The sequence below is a fragment of the Anolis carolinensis genome, chromosome 1 (assembly GCF_035594765.1).
Source record: "Anolis carolinensis isolate JA03-04 chromosome 1, rAnoCar3.1.pri, whole genome shotgun sequence".
NCBI classification, from domain to species: domain Eukaryota; kingdom Metazoa; phylum Chordata; class Lepidosauria; order Squamata; family Dactyloidae; genus Anolis; species Anolis carolinensis.
This window is the reverse complement of record NC_085841.1, coordinates 208,680,164-208,694,845: the sequence shown is the minus strand read 5'-3', so window position 1 is coordinate 208,694,845 and position 14,682 is coordinate 208,680,164. Positions and strand designations below refer to the sequence as shown.

At 42.0% G+C, this 14,682-nt stretch overlaps 1 protein-coding gene across 3 annotated transcripts in view; it reads right to left on the bottom strand.

The window, feature by feature from the left end:
* ola1 (Obg like ATPase 1) overlaps positions 1-14,682 on the bottom strand; it is a 183,895-nt gene that overhangs the window by 109,416 nt on the left and 59,797 nt on the right. The window lies entirely within an intron of this gene.

The window sequence follows — 14,682 nt, the reverse complement described above, 5'->3', positions numbered from 1 at the left end:
GTTCAGGAGGCAGCAACCAAGTACGTCCCAAAGAAAAAGAAAACCAAGAAGGCAAGATGGTTGTCTGTTGAGACACTGGAAGTAGCCCAAGAGAGAAAGAACGCGAAAGGAAACAGCGATAGGGGGAGATACACCCAATTAAATGCACAATTCCAGAGGTTAGCCAAGAGAGAGAAGGAACTATTTTTGAACAAGCAATGCATGGAAGTGGAAGAAGACAATAGGATAGGAAGGACAAGAGATCTCTTCCAGAAAATCAGAAACATCAGAGGCAAATTTCAGGCAAAAATGGGCATGATCAAAAACAAAGATGGCAGGGACCTAACAGAAGCTGATGAGATCAAGAATAGGTGGCGAGAATATACGGAAGATCTGTATAGGAAGGATAATAATATAGAGGTTAGCTTTGATGGTGTGGTGAGTGAATTAGAACCAGACATCCTGAGGAGTGAGGTTGAATGGGCCTTAAGACGCATTGCTAACAACAAGGCAGGAGGAGACGACGGGATCCCAGCTGAGCTGTTTAAAATCTTGGAAGGTGATGCTGTCAAGGTGATGCATGCCATATGCCAGCAATATGGAAAACACAAGATTGGCCATCCGATGGAAAAAATCAATTTATATCCCCATACCAAAAAAGGGAAACGGTAAAGAATGCTCAAATTACCATGCCAGTAAGGTAATGCTCAAGATCCTGCAAGGCAGACTCCAGCAATACCTGGAGCAAGAGTTGACAGATGTCCAAGCTGGGTTCAGAAAAGGCAGAGGAACGAGAGACCAAATTGCCAATATCCGCTAGATAATGGAGGAAGCCAGGGAGTTTCAGAAAAACATCTACTTCTCTTTTATAAGGAAGGCTGAGCGAAGGAAGATAGACGCTTTTGAACTCTGGTGCTGGAGGAAAATCCTGAGAATGCCTTGGACCGCAAGAAGATCCAACCAGTCCATCCTCCAGGAAATAATGCCCAACTGCTCACTGGAGGGAAGGATACTAGAGGCAAAGCTGAAGGATTTTGGCCACATCATGAGGAGACAGCAAAGCTTGGAAAAGATCACGATGCTGGGGAAAATGGAAGGAAAAAGGAAGAGAGAAAGACCAAGGGCAAGATGGATGGACGGTATCCTTGAAGTGACTGGGTCAACCTTGAAGAAATTGGGGGCGGTGACGGCCGACAGGGAGCTCTGGCATGGACTGGTCCATGAGGTCACGAAGAGTCGGAGACGACTAAATGACTGAGCAGCAACAAGTTCACTATGTCCGGCTCATTTACAAAGGAGCCAAAATTCCACTGATTCTTCTTAATTGGTGAAAATTCTTAAATGTGATAAGCAAATAAGCTATAGGGGAGTATGGGACCTTTTCCTCAAAATGGGGGGACAGGTGGGGGACACAATTAATTACTGTAAAGGTAAAGGTTTCCCCTGATGTTAAGTCCAGTCGTGTCCAACTCTGGAGGTTGGTGCTCATTTCCATTTCTAAGCTGAAGAGCCGGCCTTGTCCTCCAAGGTCATGTGGCCGGCATGACTGCATGGTAACTCCGTTACCTTCCCGCCGGAGCGGTACCTATTGATCTACTCACATTTGCATGTTTTCGAACTGCTAGGTTGGCAGGAGCTGGGTCTAACTGCAGGCGCTCATTCCGCTCCGTGGATTTGAACCTGCGACCTTTAACATGGTGCACTACTGGGGGCTCCAATTACTGCCAAGGAACTCATAAAATTAAGATTTGGGACACATCTAAACCATCACTCCGATCATGACACCTATCGGAAGGATGTTGTTTGTCCAGCTCTTCCTGAAAACAGATTACTCGGAACCTATCACAGAAAAGCCGCTATTCTAAGAAATGTCTGGGGGAAAAAACATTTCAACATTTGTCAGTCAAAAGCAGGAAGATTAAGTTTATCTCATAGGAGAGGGCAACATCATAATTCCTAGTTATTTGTGCTAAACATAAACACAGTTTAAAAATGTTTTGATTGAAAACCCTAGGCGAAATTTTAGTATTTATTTAACAATGGGGGGGGAATCAAAACAATGGTGTACAGCTTGAAATGTAATTAATTTTTAATCTCTTATAGCATTTTTAAAACTTTATGATTATGAATGCTCTGTAAAGACAAGTGCATGTGCACCCACTTGCACATATTTTGCTTTTATCAAACCAAACAGGAGCTAGAAGGCTGGGTTCTGGGTTTTTTCTTCTTCCATCAACTTTATAATGTTGCATCCATTGTGGAGGAAATGCTTTGTCTTTAAAAATTGGTTCCTGGAGATGCAATCCCCCCCTCCCCCCCTATTTAGATGGCTGTATTTTTACAGGCAGCAGCCTAACAAATCAGGCTTGGGAAGGCATCTCATGCATATAGCTGTTGTCCCACAGCATTGAGAAGAAACCTTTTTAGATCGTTAACTACCATAGGAGTGCTGATTACACAGGCACCAGCAATTTCCTAACCAATGACCACCTGAACAATGATGTGTTCAGCGTCTCAGACCCAGAAGCCTTTCAAAGGTGAATCATTTCACAGTTTGGAACTAGATCGCCATAGCAACTTCCCTTTGAGGGTTTTAGAATCACCATCCAGTAATTCTATGATCATCAAGCTCAACCATTTCCAATGGTTCTTTTCACAGCAGATGGAAAAGGAAGCCTTGAAATTTTACAGTCTATTTCAAGCAATTCATCTGGCAGCCTATTAGAATTCAAAATATTTCGACCTTCAATCACAAAGCATGTTATCTGAAGCTGTGGTGATCTCAAGTCAAGACAAGCAGACATTTTAGTCTAATCATCCATGATGAGAAGAGACTGACAAAAAAACCCTCTTAATTCAACCACCATCAAAATGCTTATTTTAACGGCATGCAAGTCTTTCAACAGACAATGAAAACACACCATGTACCATTTTTATCACAATCATCTGTTCAAGGGAAAATATGAATTCTGAATATAGACATGAATCTTTGCACTCGAAGTCTGCTTCTGAAAATATATATATTTTTTACAATGTGGTTGTATTCATATTGTCCCGTAAAGGGCTTTGAAGCAAATAAACTAACTTTTAGATCTATTAAGTTAAAAAGCAAATTGAAAAGCAAAATTGTTAACTAATGTGGGCATTTCTGAGGAAGGAGAAATAACAAACACCTCCTAATAAAATATGAATACGAATGTAAGGAAAGATTTTCAAATAGCCCCATATAATGTTTCTGAAATATTCAAGATAGTAGTACATATTCCTCATAGATCGCTTCTCACTGCCATATAAAATCCAGATTACCTGCTTTGAACTGAATTATATGGCAGTGTAGATTCCTATAATCCCGTTCAAATCAGATAATGTGGGTTATCTGCTTTGATAATCTGGATTATATAGTAGTATAGAAGGGGCCATAAATGTAACGGACAACCACTGAAATAACAATCATACATTGTGGTAATGGTGGTATTAGGTGATGGTACTAAATCTTGGAGCTCTTGATGGCACAGCAGGTTAAACCACTGATCTGCTGAACTTGCTGACCGAAACATCGGCGGTTCGAATCCAGGGAGCAGGGTGAGCTCCCGTGGTTAGCCCCAGCTTCTGCCAACCTAGCAGTTTGAAAACATGCAAGTGTGAGTAGATCAATAGGTACAGCTTTGTTGGGAAGGTAATGGCGCTCCATGCAGTCATGCCGGCTATGTGACCTTGGAGGTGTCTACGGACAATAACGGCTCTTCAGATTAGAAATGGAGATGAGCACCAACCCTCAGAGTCAGACACGACTAGACTTAATGTCAAGGGGAAACCTTTTTCTTTACTAAATCTTACTGATTAGTCCTAACTAGAGTAGTCTCTGAATCAGCAGCTGAATGCTGAATAAGCACACAGGTAAGTTCCACTGATTCAATGGGTCTACTCTAGTTGAAACTAACAGACCATTATCTTTTCAGCTCAATTTAAATAAAATGTATATTGTACATACATTTCAATAAGTCTGACTTGATTATTTTGAACATCCCATGTAAAACTCCATTATCTTGTAAGTTTGTAATTGATATATTATACTTTTAATTGTTTTTGTTTGTAATACAATTTGAGCATATGGGATCCCAACCTTCAATCTGATAATACATATACAGGCTTCCACTCTTCCAACTTCTCTTCCTCTACTTTTCTCTGTATCTCCCCCACCCCCATGCGCCATAAGGCAGGTACAGTGAAGAAGTATGAATAGAAGTTGTCCCTCTGTGCCTCACAAAACCCATTTTGGAAGCTACAGAAAACTTCAAGAACTGTTATTGCCCTTTTAATACTGTTCAATACAGTAGAGTCTCACTTATCCAACACTCGCTTATCCAACATTCTGGATTGTCCAACGCATTTTTGGAGTCAATGTTTTCAATATATCGTGATATTTTGGTGCTAAATTAATAAATACAGTAATTACTACATATCATTACTGCATATTGAACTACTTTTTCTGCCAAATTTGTTGTCTAACATGATGTTTTGGTGCTTCATTTGTAAAATCGTAACCTAATTTGATGTTTAATAGGCTTTTTCTTAATTCCTCTTTATTATCCAACATATTCGCTTATCCAACATTCTGCCGGCCCGTTTATGTTGGATAAGTGAGACTCTACTGTATTTGTTTTTAGATATATGTATTTTATGTGTATTTTCTTTTATTCTATGATCTACTATGCTATGGAAAAAATATAAGGTACAAATAATTTATTAGAAAAAAATACTAACAGAATAGGTTTTTCCATCCTAAGACCAAGATATCCTGCTATAATATTTTGTGATTTGCAACAATGATAAATAAAATATTTATGAGTTTAGTATAAACATATACTTTCATTGTTAATGTACAGTATCATACAATGCCTTCTATCAAATCTGCCCAAGATTTGAAGGAGGAAAGTGCATAACTGTATTGCCGTTCACATTTAACTAGGATCAAAGATAGACTGAAGTAAAAAAGAAAGGCATACATTCTTTCTGTCCTTGACAAAAATGTAAAGATGATGATACCATAACTGGGACAAGAAACAAATGAACATAAAAATTCAGTAAGCAATTAAAGTGAGTCCCCTTCAGGGTGAGAAGGGCGGTATATAAATGTTGCAAATAAATAAATAAAGTGTCCATTTACATGCTGATAAAATAACAAAAGAAGTTAAAAACATTTTTTCCATAAAAGACTCACTCTTACAAAACAGCTATACAAGCAAAGGTTTTTTAAAATGGCACAAGACATTGGTTTGCCCATTTTCCTGTTTTCCTCTTTCCCCTTATTTACACAAATCTGACTCAACCATGTGCTGATGGTTCAACAATTCAGAACAATTCAGAAAGCTGGGCTGCTGTGAATTTTCCAGGCTGTATGGCTATGTTCCAGAAGCATTCCCTCCTGACATTTCGCCCACATCTACGGCAGGCATCCTCAAAGGTTGTGAGGTCAAGTGAGGTTTATACATCTGTGGAAAGTCCAGATTGGGAGAAAAAACTTTCATCTGTTTGAGGTAAGGGTGAATGTTGCAATTGAGCACCTTGATTAGCATTTAATGGCCTTGCAGCTTCAAAGCCTGACTGTATCCTGCCTGGGGGAATCCTTTGTTGGGAGGTGTTTCGTGTTTAGAAATCCCGTTTCAGGGTGTTGTTCTTTATTTACTGTCCTGATTTTAGAGGGTTTTTTAAAATATTGGTAGCCAGATTTTGTACATTTTCATTGTTTCATCCTTTCTGTTGAAATTGTCTACATGTTTGGAGATTTTAATGGCTTCTCTGTATAGTCTGACATGGTGGTTTAGAGTTCCTCAGGAAGGAAGCAGCCAGGCTTTGAATCTGCCAGGCCATTAAATGCTAATCAAGATGATCAGTTGGCAACATCCACACTTGCCTCAAACAGAAAGAGTTCTTTCTCTCACCCTGGACTTTTCACATATATATAAACCCCACTTTCTAGTTTCCAACAGACCCCATACCTCTGAGGATGCCTGCCATAGATGTGGGTGAGACGCAGGGCCGGCCCAAGGAATTTTTCAAGTGTAAGCGAAACAGGATTTTGGTGCCCCCCCCCCCAAAAAAAAACCAATCACCAAGAAATAAAAGGTAGAAGGTAGAGGTGAATAGAATGGATAAAAGAGTTTACCTTACAACCAGAAGTTTATTAACAACATTATGTTCATATAGTAACATTACATAGAATTAACACCAATCTTGCATTTTAATAAATAAATATTTTAATAAACTTTGCAACAATTTTAATTTTTTTGTTATTTCTAGTCTACAAGTACTACACAAAGGTTTCCTGGTCATGATATCTCTTCAGAAGATTTTTCAGACTTCAGACTAGCTTCAGATCAGTTTTGTTTGGGAGAACGCAGCCCCAGGAGAATAGACACTTCCTTTCTCAGGAAGTGAACTCTTGTCCTTCAGAAGTGCCAGCGTGGACCATTGTAATGGGTGCAGCAAAGCAGGGGAAATCCAGTCATGAATCAATCAGGGCCAGCTAACACCTCCCAACAAAGTATTCCCATCATCAGAGTCTGGTAAATCCTCTGTTTTCTCACGGCCACAGACAGAAGTACATACCATATCGCAAAGAACACCACTCTGAAAACAGGGGAATTCCAGACAGGAAACAATCAGGGCCAGCTAACACCTCCCAACAAAAAATTCACTCAGAGAGGAAACAGCCAGGCTGTAAATCTGAAAAGCCATTACATCCTTATCATTTTTCCTAATTGCAGCATTCATACTTGCCTCTAACAGACAAAAAAAATACAATCAGAAATATTGTATATTCACAACCTTTAAGAAATAATATCCCCTGATGGCACAGCATGTGAAAGCGCTGAGCTGCTGAAATTCTGGACCGAAAGGCCGCAGCAGGTTTGAATTGGGGGACCAGAGTGAGCCCTCACTGTTAGCCCCAGCTTCTGCCAACCCAGAAGTTCAAAAACATGCAAATGTGAGTGCATCAATAGGTACTGCTCCAGCGGGAAGGTAACGCCGCTCCATGCAGTCATCCCACATGACCTTGCAGGAGTCTACGGACAACGCTGGCTCTTTGGCTTAGAAATGGAGATGAGCAACAACCCCAGAATCAGACATGACTGGACTTAATGTCAGGGGGAAAACACTTACCCTTTAGGGTTGTTGTATGTCTTTCGGGCTGCGTGGCCATGTTCCAGAAGTATTCTCTCCTGACGTTTCGCCCACAACTATGGCAGGCATCCTCAGAGGTTGTGAGGTATCCAGAGGTTGTGAGATTCTCCATTAGTTCCTGGATGCAGCCGCAGACCGCCCTGGCGATCTGCGGCCGCGTCCAGGAAGTAAGGGAGAATTGGGCGATCTCTGCTGTGGCGCTACGGGCTGCTGTCGACACCTCGACAGCGCCCCTAGCGGCCAGCGCCCGAGGCCGCCACTTCAGCAGCCTCATATATTCAACCGGCCCTGGTGAGACGTCAGGAGAGAATGCTTCTGGAACATGGCCATAGAGCCCAGAAAACTCAGAGCAATCCAGTGATTCTGGCCATGAAAGCCTTTGACAGCATATTAAGAAAGCCATTACAATTATTTCATAACATATAATCAAGTAACATTATAATTGTACCCTACAAGCACTATTTACTACCTAATTAATATTATAAAAAGCTTAATTTAACGATGCAAAAGACAATGAGTTTTGAAAACAAATACATTTTCCCCTTCTTATGGAAATTGGCCTTGATCCATTTTTACTGAAACTTCCTAAAACAGACTTACTCTCATCTATACAGTTGAAACTTCTAAAAAACTTTGCAAGAACTCCAAGGTGCGTAAAATCAATTATCTAACCAGTAGTTTCATATAAAAGTTAAAATAGTATGGGAACAAGGCGGAGGTGCCCAAATCCCAATGGCTATTATGTGGAGCATGAGCCCAGAAGCACCCATGAGTCTGCCCATGAAAAAGGACAGAGGCCACCACAACTCTATGCTCTTCAGATAAACTCTTATCAAAGCAATCCACAATTGTCATGATCATTGACACTGAAGGCTATTGAAAGATCCAAGAAGCTAACAGAGTTGCATTCCCACTGCCCATCCCTTGCACAAGTCATATGCCATGTTGACCACGGCCATTTCTGTCCCCAAGCTAGATCTGAAACTGGATTCAAACAAGCAGTTTGATTCAAGACCACCTGGGATTTGACGATTAAGTCTTCCCCAATATAGCTGAACCTTTTTAACAATATGAATAAATATAAACCAGGGTTATGCCATAAAACACATCTGATGCACCTTTACACAAGAACTCTTTTATAAAATTGCTAAGTGTGTACAAGAAAAAGGTAACATATTCATGTTAAGAAACTCTTCATTTTTATATGCCACAGATTTAGTTTCAGGCGACTCAAAGAAATACATGCACACTACAAAAAGGAATTCTGAAACACACACAGCCTTTATTGGCATACAACAACAACATCACAACACAGGTATATACAACAAGAGGAAGTCACAGATAAAAATAAAACATACTTAAAATTTAAAAGTTACTAATCTCAAGGATAACATTTGCAATAGTTTCACAAAAGAATGCATCAAAGTTGTTCAAAAGATAAGGAATTTTATAACGCCCTTGCCATTGAGAACACTGTGAAAAAATGGAATTCCTGTATTTCATCTGTATATTATCATATTTGGGTCAAACAACCAGAGTTTCAACAGAGACCAAGTAACAAGAACAAACCCTTTTGGAACGTTCCACTTTTTTATGTATCCCATCCAAAAGAGCTGATGGCAACACATTACATCTTGCAGTGTATCAAGGGAGTCATGCAGTAACAGAGAAGCAATCCTAGCCTCAAAAACTCTGAGGGCAGCAGGGATATATTGGATACCCTTACTGTGGAAAAAAACTATACATTGCTGCAATGTTGATATGTGCAGAAGCCATTACTGTTAGTTGCTGTGAGAGCTATGACAGGTTACATCTATAGCAAATACAGTAGAGTTCCGGTTAACCAAGTTCTAGTTAACCGAGACTCCGTAATATTCGAGGCACCACCCGAGGTGCCCCTTCCTCTCCCACTCTTTCTCTCGAGTTCAAGCTCTCGGCCCAGGGAAGCGCCCTGCAATCGTTGCTGCCTAACCACGTTTGAGGGGTGCTTCCCAAAGGGCAAGGGCTCACCCCTTGGGAAGCACCCTGTGAGCATTGCTAGGCGGCAGCAGCAATCGCGGGGTACTTCCCTAAACCAGATTGCCAGGAGGGATAATAGGGCCTCCCTATTATCCAAGCAGTTCGGTTATCCGAGATTGGGTCCGCCCCTTTATCTCGGATAATCGAAACTCTACTGTACCAAGATATCGAAAGTATTTGACCTGTTCAATGATCTGCCAAGACACGGGCTTCCACTTTTTGGCAAAAATGAGAATTTTGGATTTAACATAGCTAACTTCCAGTCTAATTATTTTGCAGTAATGGTAAAGCAATGGATTAAGTGTTTAAGGACACTTAAACATAAGGACAATAACATAGCACCATCTGCATATAAGAATACAGAAACATGTACAGAATTGAGCTTGGGACTATGACCATTCACCAATGCTAAAGCCTGGGATAAATCATACAGGAATATGTTGAACCAAGTAGGAGCCAGTATGCAGCCCTACTTGACCCCACATGTAGCACTAATTCTGAATCACATCCCACAAATATGCAAAATTAAACTGAAGAGGTGGTTTATCTTGAGACAGTCAGCAAATTTAGTTGAAATCCATGAAAGAATTTAAATTCAATGTGTATTCTCAGATCTATTACACACATTTGAATCATCCACACTTCATATATGCAGCACATGGGCATGAATGGCCATAAGTATGAGAGAACCAGAGAGAGAATATCAAGATCACTGCTGCTGCTGCTCAGTCATTTAGTCGTCTCCGACTCTTCGTGACCTCATGGACCAGTCCACACCAGAGCTCCCTGTCGGCCATCACCGCCCCCAGTTCCTTCAGGGTCAAGCCAATCACTTCAAGGATACTGTGCATCCATCTTGCCCTTGGTTGGCCTCTCTTTCTTTTTCCTTCCATTTTCCCCAGCTTCGTGATCTTTTCCAAGCTTTCCTATCTCCTCATGATGTGGCCAAACTACTTCAGCTTTCCCTCCAATATCCTTCCCTCCAGCGAGCAGCCGGGCATTATTTCCTGGAGGATGGACTGGTTGGATCTTCTTGCGGTCCAAGGCACTCTCAGGATTTTCCTCCAGCACCAGAGTTCAAAAGCGTCTATCTTCCTTCGCTCAGCCTTCCTTATGGTCCAGCTCTCGCATCCATAGGTTACTATGGGGAATACCATTGCTTTGACTATGCGGACCTTTGTTGCCAGTGTGATGTCTCTGCTCTTCACTATTTTGTCAAGGTTGGCCATTGCTCTCCTCCCAAGAAGTAAACATCTTCTGATTTCCCGGCTGCAGTCTGCATCTGCAGTGATCTTCACACCTAGAAATATAAAGTCTGTCATTGCCTCCACGTTTTCTCCCTCTATTTGCCAGTTATCAATAGGTGTAGTTGCCATGATCTTGGCTTTCTTGACGTTTAACTGCAACCCAGCTTTTGCACTTTCTTCTTTCACCTTGGTGATAAGCCTCCTCAGCTCCTCCTCGCTTTTGGCCATCAGAGTGGTATCATCTGCATACCTAAGGTTGTTAATGTTTCTTCCAGAAATTTTAACTCTGGCCTTGGATTCCTCAAGCCCCGCATGTTGCATGATGTGTTCTGAGTACAAGTTGAATAGGGAGGGTGAAAGTATGCAGCCCTGCCGCACTCCTTTCCCAATCTTGAACCAATCTGTTGTTCCGTGATCTGTTCTTACTGTGGCTACTTGGTCTTTATACAGATTTCTGAGGAGACAGACAAGGTGACTTGGTATCCCCATACCACCAAGAACATGCCATAGTTTGTTATGATCCACACAGTCGAAGGCTTTAGAATAGTCAATAAAGCAGAAGTAGATGTTTTTCTGAAACTCCCTGGCTTCCTCCATTATCTAGCGGATATTGGCAATTTGGTCTCTTGTTCCTCTGCCTTTTCTGAACCCAGCTTGGACATCTGGCAACTCCTGCTCCATGTATTGCTAGAGTCTGCCTTGCAGGATCTTGAGCATTACCTTACTGGCATGGGAAATAAGTGTCACTGTACGGAAGTTTGAGCATTCTTTACAGTTTCCCTTTTTGGTATGGGGATATAAATTGATTTTTTCCAATCGGATGGCCAATCTTGTGTTTTCCATATTTGCTGGCATACGGCATGCATCACCTTGACAGCATCACCTTCCAAGATTTTAAACAGCTCAGCTGGGATCCCGTCGTCTCCTCCTGCCTTGTTGTTAGCAATGCGTCTTAAGGCCCATTCAACCTCACTCCTCAGGATGTCTGGTTCTAATTCACTCACCACACCATCAAAGCTATCCTCTATATTATTATCCTTCCTATACAGATCTTCCGTATATTCTCGCCACCTATTCCTGATCTCTTCAGCTTCTGTTAGGTCCCTGTCATCTTTGTTTTTGATCATGCCCATTTTTGCCTGAAATTTGCCTCTGAAGTTTCTGATTTTCTGGAAGATATCTCTTGTCCTTCCTATCCTATTGTCTTCTTCCACTTCCATGCATTGCTTGTTCAAAAATAGTTCCTTGTCTCTCCTAGCTAACCTCTGGAATTGTGCATTTAATTGGGCGTATCTCCCCCTATTGCTGTTTCCTTTCGCGTTCTTTCTCTCTTGGGCTACTTCCAGTGTCTCAACAGACAACCATCTTGCCTTCTTGGTTTTCTTTTTCTTTGGGACGTACTTTGTTGCTGCCTCCTGAACAATGTTGTGGACTTCTGTCCATAGTTCTTCTGGGACTCTATTTATTAATCTAGTCCCTGAAATCTATTCTTCACCTCCACTGCATATTCACTGGGAATATTTGTGAGATCATATCTGATTGGTCTGTGTATTTTCCCCATTCTCTTTAGTCTGATTCTAAATTTTGTAATAAGAAGTTCGTGATCTGAACTACAGTCAGCTCCAGGTCTTGTTTTCACCAACTGGATAGATGTCTTCCACCTTTGGCTGCAAAGGATGTAGTCAATCTGATTTCGGTGTTGACCACCTGGTGAAGTCCATGTTTAAAGCCGTCTTTCGCAACTTTATTATTAACTATGAAGGCTACTCTATTTCTTCGGTGTTCCTCTTGTCCGCAGTAGATCTAGTGGTCATCTTTTGTGAAGTGGCCCATTCCAGTCCATTTCAGTTCACTGACTCCCAGAATGCCTATCTTTAATCTTGACATCTCACCAATAACCACATCCAGTTTGCCCTGGCTCATAGATCTTACATTCCAGGTTCCTATAGTGTGTTGATCTCTAGAACATCGGATTTGTCCTTCACCTCCAGCACCGTCGGCCGTTAGCCTTCCTTTCGGCTTTGAGCTAACTGCGTCATCACATCTGGGGCTACATGGACTAGTTCTCTGCTCCTCCCCAGTAGCATTTTGACCATCTTCCGACCTGGGGGTCCTATCTTCCGATGGTATACCGACATTTCTCTAGTTGTACTGATCCATATAGTTTTCATGGCAAGAATACTGGGGTGGATTGCCATTACCTTCCCCAGGGATCGTGCTTGGTCTGACCTCTCTGCCATGACCTTCCCGTCTTGGGTGGCCCTGCACGATATAGCTCATGGCTTCATCGAGGCACTCAAGCCCCAGCACCACGTCAAGGTAACGATCCAAGCTGGAAATGGTGAACTTAGATGTGTTTTAATGAATGAAGCTGCCCGTTTTTAGTGGTGGTATTAGAGTCCCTGGCAGTGAGGTGCCAAACCAAACTTACTCCTTGCCCTAGCCACTCCAGTTTTTATTTATATCAGCATTCCGCCTTCAACCATGGATTGTGCATCCCACGTGGGCCATTCTTTTGTTGGACAGTCAGCAATTCAGCAGTATAGTTTCCATAATGAGTATAAATTTATACTTCGCAGGGCAGTGGTAGCAACAGTAAGATACACCCAAAGATGGGGAAAAGAATTTAAGAAAATTGGATGTGTTCCTATGACACAAGTCAGAGATCTTAGGAAGCCAGGGGGCTTATCATAAACTGTTAGTAAGAGATCCTTGCTGCAGGAGGAGCTGAACAATCCATCGGGCTCTGCCCCAGTGTTGATTTACTCTGTCATTGTTCTTACTCTGGTTTCTTCCCTCATAACAAAATGAAGACAGAATGCAGGGTTTGTTCTTGGCTTTGTTCTCTGGTTTGTTAGGGCTAATTGTAATAATAACACCTCCTTTCTGTGATTTCTACTGAGGCTGGGAATTTGGATCATTTTTGGTATACCTGCTTAGAAATGAAGACTTGATGGTTCTCTTGTGCTCTTAAGGAGGTGCTTTTATCTTCCAACTTTATTTTGAGATTCATTATCTTAGAAATTACAAATTAATAAGCTTATTTTAGTCACAAACTTAACGCTTTCATTCATATTGACGGTAGTTATAGGAAAGGAATCCTGACCTAGCTTAGTTTGTTTTCTTGACTGTGACGAAGTACAGTGGGTCCATTGGGCTTATGATCTGTTGATTCTGCCCACTACTCTTGTCATGTCTCTGTGGAAGCTGCTTGCTTTGGTAGATAGTGGTACCATTCCTGCTTGCATGCAAGAGCACTTCCAATTGCAGGGTGGTGAGCAACATCTGCAGTGATATTGTGACCGGTGGTGGTGGTGGTGGCACTCCTGCATGGTCATTCGTGGAAGCTGCTTGAGGGGAGAAGGGGGTGGTTAATGGGCTCTTGCCTCTGCTGTTGTTCTACACGATTGAGCATTTGCATTTTTGCAGAGGGTCCTTGAATCAACTCCATGCAAATACTGAGGGGTCAACTTTTTGCTTAAACTGCTGCTAACAGTGCGATCTCATACATGTCTTCTCAGTAGCAAATCTGCTGAGTTCACTGGGAGTTATTCCCAAGTAAGCAGGCATAGGATTGCAGTTTCTGCACTAGCGCTCGGGTGGCACAGTGGGTCCAAGGGTTGGCGGAGGCTACGTCTCATAGCTGTGACAGCAGCTCCAAAATGGCACAGTATCACTTGGCTGCCTAGGAGTTGGAGGAGAGGAGTGTACCGCTACTACCAAGATTTGAGGAGAAGCCAGAATACCATTGTTGTTGTTGTTATTGTTATTATTATAATTAATTGAGTTACTTTATTTATAACCAGCCTTTCTCCCTGAGGGGATTCAAGGCGGCTATAGAGGTGTGAGGCCTCGCTGGTTAAGGACAGCAGCAGTGGCTGCAGTAGCAGCAGGTGAGAAGGGAGGCGGTCTGGGCAAAGGGAGGGGAACATTGGCCATTTGCTTACTCACAAGTAAATGACCCATCCCCATTTCCCAGAACGGAAGGCACAATGGAGGCAGGGATTGTGGTAAAGGAAGTCCATGGGAGTGACACACAGATGGGTTGGGGGATTCTGAAGTTTGCATCCATGTCAGTCATTGCATCCCCTGGTGATTCCAATGCATTCTCTCATTCTCAATATTCGTCAGACATAAAGAAGTAGTGGTGACACTCTTCTGGGAGAAAGTTGGGGCGGCTCTGGCCTCCTTTACAATTGTCATATGCCTCCTCTCAACACAGATGACATCCAAGAGTACTGCTATGCATATT